At 37.7% G+C, this 18,266-nt stretch overlaps 1 pseudogene; it reads left to right on the top strand.

Moving 5' to 3' along the window:
- Positions 1–3,227: 3,227 nt before the first annotated feature.
- Positions 3,228–4,227, top strand: LOC144237180 (transmembrane protein 230 pseudogene; annotated as a pseudogene).
- The last annotated feature ends 14,039 nt before the right edge of the window (positions 4,228–18,266 follow it).

The raw sequence follows: 18,266 nt of genomic DNA, 5'->3' as shown, positions 1-18,266 counted from the left end.
TTCCATTAGGGCCATATTTTTATGTTTTTTCTCTCTTGTTAAATAGAGGCATAGGAGTTTAAAAATAGTCTGTAAGTTAAGAAGTATGAAATCTGTCTCCTCCAAATAGCTAAGTTCCAAGTTTATACCATCATATCAAGGGGGAAAACATGCCTAAGATTTAATTCAAAGAAGCATAAATAAAATAAATATTTTTATATAAAATATAAAAATCAGGTCATGATCAGGTCATGATCTCATAGTTGGTGAGTTTGCTTGGGTCATGATCTCATGGTTCGTGACTCTGAGCCCCACGTCAGGCTCTGTGCTGACAGCTCAGAGCCTGGACTTTGCTTCTGATTCTGTGTCTCCCTCTCTGTGCCCTTCCCCCTCTTGCACTTGGTCTCTCTCTCTCTCTCTCTCTCTCTCAAAAGTAATTAAACATTTAAAGAAAGAAAAAGAAGAAGCAAATGCAGGGCCAAAAAAAAAAAAAATCAAAGAACCAAAAAAGCATCTGTATCGTTTTATATATTTGTGTAATTCTAATGCACACATGTTGTAGGTGATTTTCTGCTGCCCTGAATGTAAAGTCCTTTACTAATATCCCAGACAAATTTAATAGGAAGACTTTTCATCTTTTCAAATCTCTCATTCTGTGATACAGTCATACGATTTTTCCAATCTCCAATTGTCCTTAGAAAGAGACAAGACAAATGGATTTATCAGTGTATTATCATGTTAATTAGAGTGAACATTCATATACACATGCACACACACATTATTGACAGGGTAAAGCATAGTTCATTAAAATATTTGAGTCACCTCTACTGTATCTCTTATATAGGCTAAGCGGGGGGGACACTATAGTAAAACATGATTTTGTTGCTTTTAGTTGCCAATAATTGTATGTAATAGTGATGGGTAGAGATGGGAGGAAACAGAGAAAAGCAAGTGAATTTTGCTCAGATAAGTTATACTCTGTTGAGAGCCTTGAGGTATATGAATAATTTTACTTTATCTCTGCCAGTTTGAGATTAGAGTAGTTTGAAGTAGTTCCTGGGTTAAGTCTACAAAGCTCAGTTCTTCCCTTAATTATCCTAATTAACAATTGACTAAATGGTCACATAATCTCAGGAAAAGTCTGGACTCTAAGCTATTTTAAATGAGTACTGAGATTACTTCTGCTTATACTTTTAAACTTAAAAATTGATTACTTACATATTAATAAAACAAACTAACTGCATTGTTTAAGTGAGCAGTAACATGATAAGGATCACTCCAGTTGATAAATATAATAAAATAATATATTAATGTTGAGTCACTGAAATATATTTCTGTAATGAATTATCAACTCCTCTGAACTCTGGAATTCCAGTATTGTTCTACAGTTTATACCTTGTGTTAATATCTTTTCCTTTTGTTTCCCATGAGCACAATCACAACCTCAGGTATACGTTTCCTTTGGGTCAGTAAGATCCCACTGAAATTGGGTTGTATCCTTGAGAGTGGCCATTTGGAATGAGACTGCCTTCTTCTGCCTCAGTTTAAGTCTCTTTTCTCAAAGAGATCTCTCATGACTGCTCTTCTCTTTTATAATGCAAAAGTCTGGTCTCTACAGCCCATAACTGACATGTTTGAGACATGTTTCTATCATCTAGTTCATACTAAATCTGATAATAGACATATAACACAAGTTTGAATGAAGGCAAATTTCAAATCCATTATAAATGATTTGCCTCTAGTTCGAAGATCATCTACATATAACCTATTCTTAGCTTTGATATTAACTAGCTGTGTGACCTGGTGTCAAAAATGCAAATCAAACTTTGTATTTCTGAGAGATGTTAGAAAGGAGAGATTGTACATTAGAAAATGCCATGTAAATAAAAGTCAGACTATAATATAAATAGTTATAGGAAGAACTCTCTTAAGTAGTGTATATTCTATTTGTAGTAAATTTAACCAACAAACACTGGGTTTACAAAAATGAAAAGCTCAATGCTAGGTTCTCTCTATGGTTGAGAGGATTTTGAAGATTTATCATTACTCCCACAGAGAAGTTTTATATTCTAGTTTGGGTAATGAAGTAATCCCAAATATAAAAGAATACACTTAAAAAAAATAATACTCACTCGTAGAATTTAAAATGCACATTCCAAGGAGAGAGGTTAAATTGAATTAAATAGGATAATGGATGTAGTAGGTGAAAATTTTAAGCTGAATTATAAACTAGTATAAAGGCATAGGTTAGTAAAAAGATGGCATACAGCACACAAGTGGGAGAAATACTACAGTTGTTTGGTTAAAAAAAAAAAGTTTTAAGCAGAGGCTGCAGCTCAGGTACAAATTTCAGGAGCTGAGAGAGAATTTAGAGGTCTCCAATTCAACCCCTCAGGAAGAAGGAACCCCATCTGCAACAGCCTAACAGAAGACCACACCACTCCTAAATAAACCCTACCATTCTAAAGGGCACGCCACTCCCACAAGGCAGTCAATTCAATGATGAGACAATATGAGATGCAGGAAAGCTGTTATCTATAAAAGGAGCTAAAACTTAGGAGTGAAATGTCTTAAAGTCTTTGGGCATGCCTTGCCCTTGATCATATCAGAACTTGAGTTCTGTGGAGAGCACCTGCTCTAAGCAAGGCAGTCTGCATCCTTCATTCAGTAAGTACTCACAATAATCTCCTGCACTGCATTTTACAATTCCCCTTTTACCGAAGGAACTAGGTTCTTGGATATGCGCAATGAATAAGCTTACAGTTAATAAGAGGCAGAGCCAGAATTTCAGCCAGGTTTGATTCCAACTTTCACATCCCTTCTCTCCTTTAATTGGCCCTTGGAGGCCGATCAGATTAGCTAGGTGTGCTGTATGTTAGACCAATGGAAGAGAGGCAAACATAGGATGTGCTTATGAACATGTAGAGAAAATGGAAATTCTATGAAAGTGACCGAATGAAATCTAATGAATGTAAGCTAATCTGCTCAATCTAAACAGTTATGTCAAAGGAATCTGAGAGTTCACTAGAACTGCCCGAAGAAAATAATACAGCCAATATAATATCAGACTAGCAAAGGAATCACAACTTTGCTCAATAAACGAGGAATTCCATCAAAAACGCAGCAGTCTTGCAGAAACAGTTTTTTAAGGCAGAGTTAGATGAGTGAGAGATGCTAAGGCGAGCCTCCACGTGGGTCTAGGCAGCCGTTGGGTGGGCGCGTGGGCCCTGACGCCCTGCCCACTGTGTGGCAGTGGGACAGCTCCGCACGCACCCTGTGGATTATGATCCCCAGTCGTACCAACGTGGCTGCTGGGATCCCCAGTAGCAAAGTAAAATACTCAAAGCTCTCTGGCACTGACATTGGACACATTGACCGTCGGAAGGAAACTTCACCTACTGAAGGTGGCTTTAAATCAAACAGAAGTCCAGTGAAATCTCGCTTATTAAAGTTTAAGAAAAACTCCACTAGGATTCCTTACAGGGCCGTTGCCTGCGCTGCTGCGCAGTTTTTGAGGGGCGCTTTTCTCCCTGTCGTGGGCTGCCTCCTGCTGGCGGGCTACATCAGCAAAGTGGGCGCCAACCGGGCTGTTGCCACTCCGATTGTTGACATCCTGGTGTCCCTGCTTGGGTTTTACCACCTGCTCACCGCCTGCAGAGCACACCGACGCTGCCAGGGCTGCTCCTACAGTGACCTTCCAGACGGTGATGACCAGTCCCCACCGCAGCCAGGAGGAGAAGAGTCACAGAATGGGCTGAGCGAAGCTTTAAGGCATTTGGCAGAGGCTGTGGAAATCTATGCCTAAGGACGAAGGAATTCTGCAGCTTTGTAGATACTTAGCAAAACTATGGCCAGATTTTATACATTCGTGCCCAGAATGTTAATTGAGCTTACAATTAGCCAGATAGGAAGCTAGGAAATGCCCCATTTTTATTTTCCTGGCCCTGGGCTAAAACTCCTGACAAAATTTTCCACGCAGATATGCATAGTGGAAGAACAGCAATGTTAATTGAATGGGGAAGTGAAAATTATTTTGTAGGACAAAATGTTGCCACCACCACCCTGTTTAGAGCTGAACATTTCTTTTAAGCAGTTCTCATTGATAATTTTATCTGGTGGCAAATGGAAAAATGCAGTATGTCTGATTTCATATTACTAAGTAATTTGGAAAATTTCTGAGTATCTTATCCCTCATGCTTATCTCCAACTTTGCAGCCTATGGATACCTTGGTAAAATAAAGTATCAACTTATAAAGAGAGCAATACAGTTGTGTTGAGTTGGAAGTGGTTTTAAATCCCAGATACCAATGTTTTAACTGTATGACCTTGGACAAATTATCCTAATACTTAAGAGTCTGGGACCATAATTCCTACTGCTTTGGGTGCCAGTATGGGTCAAATATAGTAATTATATCAACATGCCACATAAGTGTTCCCCAAAGTGTTAATACTTCACTGTAAAATAGGGATTTATAGAAGACTGTACAAGTGAAGCCCTTCCATCCACTTCAAGCTAACCTAGAAAAGTTGGCCACCCAAAAGAAAGAGACTGCTAATCTGTAAAGTTGTATCTTGGTTTAAATCAGGACACTGGGTTGCTTTCTTATATGAGCCTTTTCCTCTTAAATCCTATGAAGGGATAGGGCAGATCACGGATTTGTGGCACCTAAGGCTTATGTAATTTGAAGGGCTCTCTTAAAGAAAATACAAAATTATGAATTGGAAATTAAGTGCAGGGCATGACAAAGGACCTATATTAAGAATCATCAACTTCATAGTAAACCTGGCACTCATAAAGAAGGTAAACAAAGGATCTAGAGAAAAGGACTGAATGTGGGGTTATGTCTGCAGTTAAGACTATGGTCCCAGATTAAAGGTAACTGAGTAAGCAGCAGTATTTTTTAGAATAAAGAATATCATTTCTATAAAAAGAAATACTTTCTGAAGTGTTGTAGATAAAGAACACAAGCCTACCTTGCAGATACCATAGGTTCATTCTGTCCCAGACCAACCTCAATGAAGCAAATATTGCATTAAAGTGAGTCAAATGAGTTTTTTGGGTTCTCAGTGCATATAAAAGTTACATTTAAACTATACTGTGTTAAGTGTGTGATAGAATTATGTCTAGAAAATGTAAATACTTAAATTAAAAATACTTTGTTGCTAAAAAATGCTAATCATCATCTGAGCTTTCAGTGAGTCATAATCACTGATATAATAATGAAAAAGTTTGAAATACTGTGAGAATAGACGTGAAGTGAGCAAACATTGGTGAAGAGGTAGTGCCAATAGACTTGCTTGATGCAAGGTTGCCACAAACCTTCAATGTGTAAAAAAAGCAATATCTGAAAAGTGCAGTAAAGTGAAGCACAATAAAATTAGGTGTGCCTGTTTAGACTGAGATTTATGAAACATAAAGAAAGAGTGTATTTTCTGGACAAAGAATATTGGCACTTCATAAAGAAGAAAGACACTCTCAAGAGTGCTACCCTCAGGATACACAAAACATACCCAAGTTAAAAAAAAGTTTGGAGGTCTTTCACTGGTGCTATATTATGTACCCAGACACATAACAAATGGGGGAAATGATACATTTCTAAATATTAGTTTGAGGTTGTGCTAAATAAACAGGGATAATATGAGCTGTAATTGGGGGGGTCTTTGATAGCATCCTCATAATCCTCTCTCTTATTAGAAGCCACAGAATATACAGAAAGGTCTATTGAAATGTAACTGGTAAAAAGTCCAACTTCAGTATGAATAATTAATATTAAAAGGGACTCAGTCATGGGAAGAAAGTACCTTCTGAATATAGAGAACAGTTAATCTATGAAATGTTAGTCAAGGAATGTCAGTTTAGAAATCAAAGATCCAAATAAGGTCAGTAGTGTAAACTTCAATCCAGAGATGGCCTTATCACAAAGGAAATAGGTAAATAAGGACAAAAGGAGTGTTAGAGCATAATCGTACTATAGAAGATGGCATTAGAAATCTGAGCATTGTTATAATTCCAGATGTGGTATGCATAGTGTGTGCCGTAACTTTAAAATTGTAGGTAGTCAGGCCACATATCTAACAACTCTTGCTGAATTATAAATTATACCTGTTTGGTTCTTCTTTTTGTTACTCAAAATTTAGACCAATTTCCTAGAACAACATCAGTTTTGAAATGATTGGATTTCCAGCAGTGACTGACAGTTGTCTAATCACAGTTAACTGGCTCAGCAGGCCAAGTCATTAGGCACAAGAGGTGCAGGGAGACAGAAGACTTCAGCAATACCCATCTCTAGACAGAAAAGTATTTCAGAGAACATTGTTATAGTAGGATACTGTCCCTAATTTATAAACAAAGCACATCACTTTATTATTAACTTTTCAGAAAAGGTCTTGTTCTCTGCCCTTCCAAGGGACTGGGCCACAGTGTCATAATTTGCTCTGGGATCTTCTTTTATGTTTTGGAAAGTAGCCTATTTCACTATGGATTCTACATCCTCATTAGTCAACTGCTTTTCAAGAGTCTTCTGATTTTTAACACAGTGCTTCTGAGGTCCTAAAATGAGTGAAGTTGATCACACATGAATCCCATGAGGAAGATGTGTGACTAAGGATTATCAACGTAACTAGATGTACGAATAAAATATAAAATATAGGTTGATATAGGTCAAAGATATATGAGTGATTCTTATTGTAGTTTAAACTGAGAAAACTTAGAGAATCAAGTAGAAATATGAAAAAAAATCTCTGCTGTACATCTTATTCATTTCTGCCTCCCTTACATGTTCATGAGCCTATCTAGCCTGACTATCTTATTTAATAATGCAGTCTGCCAATGCCCCCTCCCTGCACTTCAGATCACCAGTTTGCTACATTTACTTTTTTCATTTTCCAGAGCATTTTTCTCCCTCCAATATACGCAACTATTTGCTTACTTATTACATTTATTATTTGTGTCTGTCTTTTCCCCCTATTATGTTAGCTGCAGGAAAACAGGGATTTTGTCTGTTTTGTTCAGTTCTAAGAATGGCACCCAGAATGTAATAAGTGCTGGATAAGTTTGTTGGATGAAAGAATAAATGAGGAAATTACTATTGCCTAACTTAAATATAAGGAAATATGAAGGCCTAAATATAAATTAAACCCATGCATTTTTGAAACTTCAAGTTTCACTCATTGATAACCTAAAAATTTTTTATTTAAAAAGGCCTTATACAGGGTACCTGGGTGACTCAGTTGGTTGAAGGCCCAACTCTTTTGGCTCAGGTCTTGATCTCATGGTTCATGAGAGATGGAGCCCCACTTTGGGCTCTGCACTGACAGTGTGGAAACTGCTTAGGATTCTCTCTCTCTTTGACTCTCCCCCATTCTTTCTCCCTCAAAAACAAACAAACAAACAAATAAAACTTTAAACAAAAGTGCTTAGGGAAGTACTTTAAAAAGTATGCACTCAGAAGGGAAGGGCCAAGATGGCAGAGCAGCATGGAAGTTCTCTACATCTCTCATCCCTGAAATGCAGCTGGAACAGATACAAACCATTCTGCACACCTAGAAAATTGATTTGAAGATTAACACAACAATCTGCATAACTTGAGTCATAGAACTCAAGCAGGTACCCATCACAGAGAGGTGAACAGGGGGAGAGAGAAGCTGCAGAGGCTACAGAGCTGTTTTTGTGGACAGAGGACAGAAAAAGTGGGGCAGAGTATAGGAAAAGCCCTCTCTCCAGAAATAGGTGGAGAGAAAGAGAAAGAGTGGAAATACCCACAAGCAACTGAACAAGAAAGGGAGAAAGATGAGGCTTTCAATACCATTAGGACTCTATAAGTAGGGGAGAGCACAGGTGGAAATTCTGCAGTGCAATATCTGGCAGTGCTCTTGTGGGAAGGGTGATTCCCCCGGACCAGACAGCAAGGTCTGAGGGGTCCATAGGGCACATAGGGATAGCAGTTACTCTGTTAGGAGGGTATTTGGAAGAGGCCCTATGGCCTCCCCACGGGCAAAGGTCCCAGCAGACCTGGAGAACAGCCACGTTTGCTGGCATTGGAACAAAGATGCCAGAGTGCAGTGAAACGTGGCACGAGCTGTTGTTATGATTTACCATAATCCCTGAACTGCTGATACTATGCGATCACACGAACTTTTTCTAGAGTGGGCTGGCACATGGCCACAGTCTCTGGGCCTCTGCAGTGGTAAGGTCATGTGAGCATTGCCTAGGACAGGTGGGCACCTGGCCATTGCTCTGTGAGTCCCTCCCCCAGAGGGTCAGAGCAGGTTCAAGCCACAGGGCCCTCAGAAGTGAAGGGTTTGGAAACACAGCTCCATCTGAGATAAAATTTGGGAAGGAGGTATTGTTTGGTAGTCTGACAGCTTGATAATGGACAGGGAGGAAGCCAGAAGTAGATAGAAGCTGGAGACAAAAGAGGGGTGCTTGAACGTCCATTGGCAAGATCATAGAGCTCTGATGCTAGATTGGGAAGCTGAGTGGCACCATTGCACCTCCCTCACACATGTGCATACACGTTCTGTGCGTGGCACACCAATCCACCCCACTAAGCTAAGCAGCGCCACCTAGTGAAGAACAAAGCTGTTACACCAAGCCCCATCCAACTGCACGAACCACAAGCCTTAGAGGATGACAAGTCTCTCTGCCTGCCTAGTGTATAGACTATAAAGTGCTTCAGTTCTACTTCTAGGGGGAAACTGGATGTAATTTCATTCAGATTTCTTTCTTTTCACTGGTCCAGCTATTCATTTTCTTTCTTTTCTTATTCTTGGATATGGAAATAGAAAAAAAAATTATTTTCCATTTTTATAAATTTAAAAAATTTTAAAAAATATTTTGTAAATATTTTATTCGATTTTACCTTCTTCATTTTATTCTATTTTATTGTATACATTTTTAAATTTTTAAATGTTTTCTTACTTTATTTTTTCTTTTCTTTTCCTTTTTCCTCTATTCTATCAAGCTTGTTTCAACAACCAGAAGAAAACACACCTAGGATCTAGCTTCCTTCATTTGATTTATTGTCTCGTATTTAATTTTTGAGTTTAAATTTTATTCAGTTTCTTCCTTCTCCCAAAATGACAAAATGAAGAAATTCACTCCAATAGAAAAAACACGAAGAAATGACAGCCAGAGATTTAATTAACACAGATATAAGCAACATTTCTGAACTAGAACTTAAAATCACAATAATGAGAATACTACCTGGGGTTGAAAAAAGCATAGAATCCCTCTCTGTGGAGAGAAAAGAAGTAAAATCTAGTAAGGACGAAGTTAAAAATGCAATCTCAAATGGATGTCATTCATGGCAGGATGATGAAGCAGATCAGGAAATCAGTGATAAAGAAAAACTTATGGAGAACAATGAGGCAGAAATAAAGAGGGAAACTAAGGCAAAAGGTCACAATATAAGAAGTAGAGAAGTCACTGACTCATTAAAAAGGAATAAAATCTGAATCATAAGTGTCCCAGAAGATGAAGAGGGATCCAAAAGGGTAAAAGGTGTATATGAGCAACTCATAGAGAAAACATTCCTACCTGGAAAAGACATAGGCATCAAAATCTAAGAGCACAGAGAACTCCCATTATATTCAACAAAAACCAACCATCAACAAGGCATATCAGAGTCAAACTTACAAAATACATAGACAAGGAAAGAAATATGAAAGCAGCAAGGGAAAGAAATCTTTAACCTATAAGGGAAGACAGATCAGATTCACAGCAGACCTATCAACAGAAACTTGACAGGCCAGAAAGGAGAGGATATATTCAACATGTTGACTCAGAAAAAATATGCAGTTAAGAACTCTTTATCCAGAAAGGCTGTCATTAAAAATAGGAGAGATAAAGAGTTTCCCAGACAAACAAAAACTAAGGGAGTTTGTTACCACTAAACCAGCCTGCAAGAAATTTTAAGGGGGACTCTCTGAGGGAAGAAAACAAAATAAAAAAGACCAAAAGCAACAAAGACTGGAGGACCAGAGAACACCATCAGACTCCAACCCTACAGATAACACAATGGCAATAAGATCATATCTTCCAGTACTCATTCTAAATGTCAATGGACTTAATGCTCCAATCAGAAGACACAGGGTAACGGAATGGATAAGAAAACAAGATCCATCTATATGCTGTTTACAAGAGACCTATTTTAGACCTAAAGGCACCTTCAGATTGAAAGTAAGGGGATGTTGGGGCACCTGGGTGGCTCAGTCAGTTGAGCTTCAGACGTCGGCTCAGGTCACAACATTATGGTTTGTGAGTTCAAGCCCCATGTCAGGCTTGTGCTGATAGCTCAGAGTCTGGAGCCTGTTTCAGAATCTGTTTCTCCCTCTCTCTCTGCCCCTCCCCTGTTCATGCTCTGTCTGCCTCCCTCTCTCTCTTAAAAATAAATAAACATTAAAAATATTTTAGAAGGTAAGGTGATGTAGAACCATCTATCTTGCTAATGGTTGCCAAAAGAAATCAGAGTAGCCATATTAATATCAAACAATCTAGATTTTAAAATAAAGACTGTAACAAGAGATGAAGGGCATTATATCATAACTAAAGGGTCTATCAACCAAGAAGATCTAACAAATGTAAACATTTATGCTCACAACGTAATAGCACCCAAATATATAAAGCAATTAATCACAAACATAAAGAAGTTCATTGACAATAATACCATAACAGTGGGGGACTTCAACACCCTACTTACAGCAGAGGACAGATAATCTACACAGAAAATCAATGATGAAACAAGGCCTTTGAATGACAGACTGGACCAGAAGGACTTAACAGATATATTCAGAACATTTCATCCTAAAGCAGCAGAATAAACATTGTTCAGGAGTGCATATAGAAACTTCTCCAGAATAGATCAGATACTGGGACACAAATCAGCCCTCAACAAATACAAAAACATTGAGATCATACTGTGTATATATTTTCAGACCACAAGGCTATGAAACTCAAAATCAACCACAAGAAAAAAAAATTGAAAGACAAAAAGTACTTGGAGATTAAGAATATCCTACTAAAGAATGAATAGATTAACCAAGAAGTTAAGGAGGAATTTAAAAAGTACATGAAAGCCAATGAAAATGCTAATACCACATCCCCATCTGGGATGTAGCAAAAGGAGTCATAAGAGGGAAGTATATAGCAATCTAGGCCTTCCTAAAGAAGGAAGAAGGGTCTCAGACACATACCCTAACCTTAAACCTTAAGAGCTGGAAAAGGAAGAGCAAATAAAAACCCCAAACCAGCAGAAGACAGGAAATAATAAAGATTAGAGCAGAAATCAATGCTATTGAAATAAAAACAAACAAACAAACAAAAATAACAACAGAACAAATCAATCAAACCAGGAGCTGGTTCTTTGAAAAAATTAACAAAATTGATAAACCCCTAGCCAGTTTGATCAAAGAAAAAAAAAAAGGACCCAAATAAATAAAATCAAGAATTAAAGAGGAGAGATTACAACCAACACTACAGAAATACAAACAATAATAAGAGGATATAATCAGCAATTATACACCAATAAATTGGGCAATCTGGAAGAAATGGACAAATTCCTACAAACATATAAACTACCAAAACTGAAACAAGAAGAAATAGAAAATTTGAACAGACCAATAACCAGTAAAGAAAATGAAACAGTAATGAAAAAATTCCCAAAGAACAAGAGTGCAGGGCCAGAAGGCTTTTCAGGGGAATTCTATGNTTGAAAAAATTAACAAAATTGATAAACCCCTAGCCAGTTTGATCAAAGAAAAAAAAAAAGGACCCAAATAAATAAAATCAAGAATTAAAGAGGAGAGATTACAACCAACACTACAGAAATACAAACAATAATAAGAGGATATAATCAGCAATTATACACCAANGTTGTTTCCTTGGCTGTGCAGAAGCTTTTAATCTTGATGAGGTCCCAACAGTTTATAACACCTATTCTTTTGAAGATGTTCTAAAAAGTAGAAATGGAAGGAAACTTCCAAACTCATTATATGAGGCAAGCATTACCTTAATTCCAAAACCAAAGGCCCCACTAAAAAGAGAACCATAATCCAATTTCTCTAAAGATTATGGATGCAAAAATTCTCAACATACACTAGCCAACCAATCCATTTAAAGAGTTATTCACCACAATCAAGTAGGATTTATACCTAGGATTCAAGGCTTGTTCAATATCCACAAATCAATCAATGTGATACATCACATTAATAAAAGAAAGGACAAGAACCACACGATCCTCTCAATAGATGCAGAGAAAGCATTTAACAAAATACAGCATCTTTTCTTAATAAAACCCTCAAGAAAGTAGGGATAGAAGAATCATACTTCAAGACCATAAAAGCAATATATGAAAGACCCACTATTAATATCACTCACAATGGGGAAAAAGCTGAGAGCTTTCCACTTTGGTCAGGCACACAACAGGAATGTCCATTCTAGCCACTGTTTGATAACAGTGATATTTGTCTTTCTCTGATGGACTAATTTTGTTTAATATAATACCCTCTAGTTCCATCCACATTGTTGTAAATGGTATATGTATATATGTATATGTATATATATGTATATATATCATAGTGTTGGAAGTCCTACCCTCAGCAATCAGACAACACAAAGAAATAAAACGCATCCAAATTGTCAAAGAAGTCAAAATTTCACTCTTCACAGATGACATGATTCTGTATATGGAAAATACAAAAGATTCCACCCCCAAAAAATTGCCATAACTGATCCATGAATTCACCAAAGTCATAGGATATAAATATCAATGCACAGAAATTAGTTGCATTTCTACACACCAATGAAGCAACAGAAAGAGAAATCAAGGAATTGATCTCATTTAAAATTACACCAAAACCTATAAACCTAACCAAAGAGGTTAAAAATCTACACCCTGAAAACTATAGAAAGCTTATGAAAGAAAATGAAGAAGACACAAAAACATGGAAAAATATTCCATGCTCACGGGTTGGAAGAACATATATTATTAAAATGTCAATACTACCCAGTGTAATCTACACATTCAATACAGTCCTTACCAAAATAACACCAGCATTATTCACAGAGCTAGAATAAACAAGTCTAAAATTTTTACAGAACCAGAAATGACCCCGAATAGCCAAAGCAATCCTGGAAAAGAAAATCAAACCTGAAGACATCGCAATCTCGGACTTCAAGATATATTATAAAGCTGTAATCACGTTATTATGAAGACAGTATGGTCTTCTTCTCCAGAAATAGAACCCAGAAATTGCACTACTAGGTATTTATCCAATGGATACAGATGTGCTATTTCAAAGGGACACATGCACTCCAATGTTTATAGCAGCACTATTGACAATAGTGAAGATGTGGAAAAAGCCCAAAAGCCCAAATGTCCATCTACAGATGAATGGATAAAGAAGATGTGGTATATATATACAACAGAGTATTACTCACAGTAAAAAAGAATGAACTTGGGGTGCCTGGGTGGCTCAGTCGGTTAAGCGTCTGACTTCAGCTCACGTGATGGTCTCACAGTTCGTGGGTTCGAGCCCCGCATCTGGCTCTGTGCTGACAGCCAGCTCAGTGCCTGGAGCCTGTTTCAGATTCTGTATCCCCCTCTCTCTCTGGCCCTCCCCTGCTTGCTCTCTCGCTCTCTCTCAGAAATAAAGAAAACATTAAAAAAAAAAAAAAGAATGAACTCTTGCCATTTACAACAATGTGGATGGAACTAGAGGGTATTATATTAAACAAAATTAGTCCATCAGAGAAAGACAAATATCATATAACTTCACTCATATGTGGAATTTAAGATACAAAACAGATGAACATAAGGGAAGGGAAGCAAAAATAATATAAAAACAGGGAGGGGACAAAACATAAGAAACTCTTAAATATAGAAAATAAACTGAGGGTTGCTGGAGGGGTTGTGGGTAGGGGGATGGCAAATGGGCAAGGGGCATTTAAGGAAGGCACTTGTTGGGATGAGCACTAGGTGTCGTAAGTAAGGGATGAATAACTGGACTCTACTCCTGAATTGCACTATGTGCTAACTAACTTGGATGTAAATTTAAACTTTAAAAAATAAAATTTGAATACATACATACATACATACAGATAGATGTGAAGACAGGGATGGGGGTGTCAGAGGGAAAGGAATGAATCCAGGTACTTTGGTTCTTTACCCAGAGCTCCTTCTAACAATGGATTTAATTAAGGATTCTGTGTGTGTGTGTGTGTGTGTGTGTGTGTGTGTGCGCGCGCGCGCGCGCGCACGCGCGCGAGCGTGCATTTATACACTCACAGGCAATAGAAACTAACTTAGGTTAGGTCAAACTAATAAAATATTTTCAAAAATTAAAATAAATAAAGAGGTGATACTTAGGACAAAATCTAAATAAATGTATAAAGAAAAAAGGTCTGTGGAAAATAATCTTTCAAAAGAAATTTTAATGTGTAGTTCAAACTAGCTAAGATTCAAATAAATTTTATTATGGTCACCTGGGTGGCTCAGTTGATTAAGTGTCTGATTCTTGACTTTGCCTGTGTCGTAATTTCACGGTTGTTGAGTTTCAGCCCCAAATTGGGCTCCCCACTATTAGTGTTTGGGATTCTCTCTCTCTCCTTTTCTCTCTGCACCTCCCTCCTCTCTAAATACATACATACATACCAAATAAAATTTATTTTATTGGGCACATGAGTGGTTTAGTCAAGTGTGTCACTCTCGATATTGGCTCAGGTCATGATCTCATGGTTGATATATGGTCAGACTCCTCGCTGAGCATGAAGCCTGCCTGGGATTCTCTTTCTCCGTCCATCTCTCCTCCATCCCCTCTCAAAATAAATAAATACACTTTAAAATGAATTTATTTTGAAATAAAAGTACACTAGTGCAATGTTAGAATTTTATTTTATTTATTTATTTTTAAATGTTTATTTTTGAAAGAGAGAGTGTGAGCAGGTCAGGAGCAGAGAGAGAGAGAGGGAGACATAGAATCTGAAGCAGGCTCCAGGCTCCAAGCTGTGAGCACAGAGCCCGACACGGAACTCAAATTCACGAATCTCAAGATCACGATCTGAGCCAAAGTCAGAGGCTTATTCGAATGAGCCACCCAGGGGCCCCAGAATTTGATGTGATTTTAAAATGACCAAGTTTCTTGGGTAGTTGGTCTGCTGTTAATATAAGATTGTAGGGGCATCTTGGTGGCTCAGTTGTCTAAGCATTCGACTTTGGCTCAGATCAGGATCTCACAGTTAGTGAGTTCAAGCCCATTTTGGTCTCTGCTGACAGCTCAGAGCCTGGAACCTGCTTCAGATTCTGTCTCTCTCTTGCTCTGCACCTCCTTTGCTCACGCTCTGTATCTCTGTCTCTGTCTCTCTCTCAAAAATAAATAGACATTTAAAAAAGATTGTGAAAGGTTTTCCTTATAAATGGCTTTATCAGATTTTTTGATTACTTATAACTGAGTCATTTCTACTGAAAGAGCTAAGGTTCCTGTAACTAAAATAAATTTCTGTATTTTCCTGCAGTCTTTAATTATCATCATGGTTAAGTGGATAAGTGGGTGTTGTTTCACAATCGCTTGTATACTATTTGATGGAGTATTTTAAAGTCTTTTGAATGCTTTTTCCTTTTTTACTATTTTTATTTATTTAAATTCAAGATAGTTAACATACTGTGTAGTAATGGTTTCAGGAGTAGAACCCAGTGATTCATCACTTACATATAACACCCATTGCTCATCACAAGTGACCTCCTTAATGCCCATCACCCATTTAGTCCATCTCCTCATCCACCACTCCACCAGCAACCTCAAGTTTGTTCTCTGTCTTTAGGAGTCTCTTATGGTTTGCCTCCCTCTATGCTTTTATATTATTTTTCCTTCTCTTCCCTATGTTCATCTGTTGTGTTTCTTAAATTCCACATATGAGGGAAATATTTGTCGTTTTCTGACTGACTTATTTCACTTAGCATAATACACTCTAGTTCCATCCACTTTGTTGCAAATGGCAAGATTCTTCTTTTTGATTACCAAGTAGTATTCCATTGTATATATATACCACATCTTCTTTATCCATTCATCAGTCAATGGACTGTAGTCATGCACTGAAGAAAAAGTTCTCAGTCACTTAGATTGAACGGATGTGCAGGGCTGCCTCCACCAGTGAAAGAGCAGCCGCAACAAACTGCACATGGTCTTTATTTCATGTCTGCCAGTTATAAACATCAAAGAATGTCAAAGTATGGGAGGAAAACACAAAGAGCCTCCACACACAGACCAAACACACATCTGGTGTTCACATGAAAGCATGCAAGGAAGATGTGCAGTTCAAGGGCTACTAGGCAATTAGAGTCTGTGCCCTAACTGGCTCCTAGAAGATCATGGGGCTCTGGATCTCATAGTCTTATCACGTTCAACAGCCTTGATACTAGAACATGGTTGATGTTTCACCAACTACCCCATTCACCTTCCCAGGGCTTACAATACACTCTCTGAAAATAACTCCACAATGGACGTTTGTGTTCTTTCCATAATGTGGCTATTGTTGATAATGCTACTATAAACACTGGGATGCATGTGCCCCTTTGAATCACCATTTTTATATCCACTGGATAAATACCTAGGATTGCAATTGCTGGGTTGGGGGTACTTCTATTTTTAGTTTTTTAAGGAAACTTCATAATGTTCTGTAAAGTAACTGCAACAGTTTGCATTCCCACCAGCAGTGCAAAAGATTTCCCCTTTCTCTGCATCCTCACCAACATCTGTTGCTGCCTGAGTTGTTAATTTTACCCATTCTGACAGGTGTGAGGTGGTATCTCATTGTGGTTTTGATTTGTACTTCCCTGATTATGAGCGATGTTGAGCATTTTCTCACATGTCTGTTAGCCATCTGGATGTCTTCTTTGGAAAAGTGTCTATTCATGTTTCCTGCTGATTTCTTCACTGGATTATTTGTTTTTGGGGTGTTGAGTTTGAAAAGTTCTGTATAGATTTTGGATACTAACCCTTTATACGATGTCATTTGAAAATATATTCTCCCATTCTGTTGGTTGCCTTTCAGTTTTGCTGATTGTTTCTTTTGCTGTGCAGAAGCTTTTTATCTTGATGAGGTCCGAAACGTTCATTTTTGCTTGTTTCCCTTGCCTCCTCAGACATGTTGAGTAAGAAGTTGCTGTGGCTAAGGTCAAATAGGCTGTTGCCTGCTTTTTTCCCTCGATTTTGATGGCTTCCTGTATTACGTTTAGGTCTTTTATCCACTTTGAGTTTATTTTTGTGTGCGGTGTAAGAAAGTGGTCTGGATTCATTCTCCTGCATGTCACTGTCCAGGCTTCCCAACACCATTTGCTGAAAAGACTGTCTTTATTCTATTGGATATTCTTTCTTGCTTTGTCAAAGGTTAGTTGGCTATACGTTTGTGGGTCCATTTCTGGGTTCTGTATTCTGTTCCATTGATCTAAGTGTCTGTTTTTTTGCCAGTACCATACTGTCTTCATGATTACAGCTTTATAATATATCTTGAAGTCCGAGATTGTGATGTCTCCAGGTTTGATTTTCTTTTCCAGGATTGCTTTGGCTATTCGGGGTCATTTCTGGTTCTGTAAAAATTTTAGACTTGTTTGTTCTAGCTCTGTGAATAACGCTGGTGTTATTTTGGTAGGGATTATATTGAATGTGTAGATTACATTGGGTAGTACTGACATTTTAATGATATATGTTCTTCCAACCCGTGAGCATGGAATATTTTTCCATGTTTTTGTGTCTTCTTCAATTTCTTTCATAAGCTTTCAGCTAACACATGTTTTACCCCTTTGGTTAGGTTTATTCGTAGATATCTTATGTGATTTAGTGCAATTATAAATGAGATCAATTCCTTGATTTCTCTTTCTACTGCTTCATTATTGTTATATAGAAATGCAACTGATTTCTGTGCACTGATATTTATATCCTATGACTTTGCTGAATTCATGGATCAGTTCTAACAGTTTTCTGGTGGAGTCTTCCAGGTTTTCCATGTAGACAGACTATCATGTCATCTGTGAGGAGTGAAATTTTTATTTCTTATTTGCCAGTTTTGATGCTTTTTATTTCTTTTTGTTGTTTGATTGCTGAGGCTGACTTCCAGTACTACTCTGACCAACATCTCTGTTGTTTTCCTGATGTTAGGGGAAATGCTCTCAGTTTTTCCACACTGAAAATTATATTAGCTGTGGGCCTTTCATATATGGTTTTTATAATGTTGAATTATGTTCCTTTTATCCTTACTTCCTTGAGGGTTTTTATTGAGAACAGATGCTCTATTT

Source organism: Crocuta crocuta, unplaced genomic scaffold (genome assembly GCF_008692635.1).
Source record: "Crocuta crocuta isolate KB4526 unplaced genomic scaffold, BGI_CrCroc_1.0 scaffold562, whole genome shotgun sequence".
In the NCBI taxonomy this organism is placed as follows: domain Eukaryota; kingdom Metazoa; phylum Chordata; class Mammalia; order Carnivora; family Hyaenidae; genus Crocuta; species Crocuta crocuta.
This window is presented reverse-complemented; position numbering and strand designations above follow the sequence as displayed.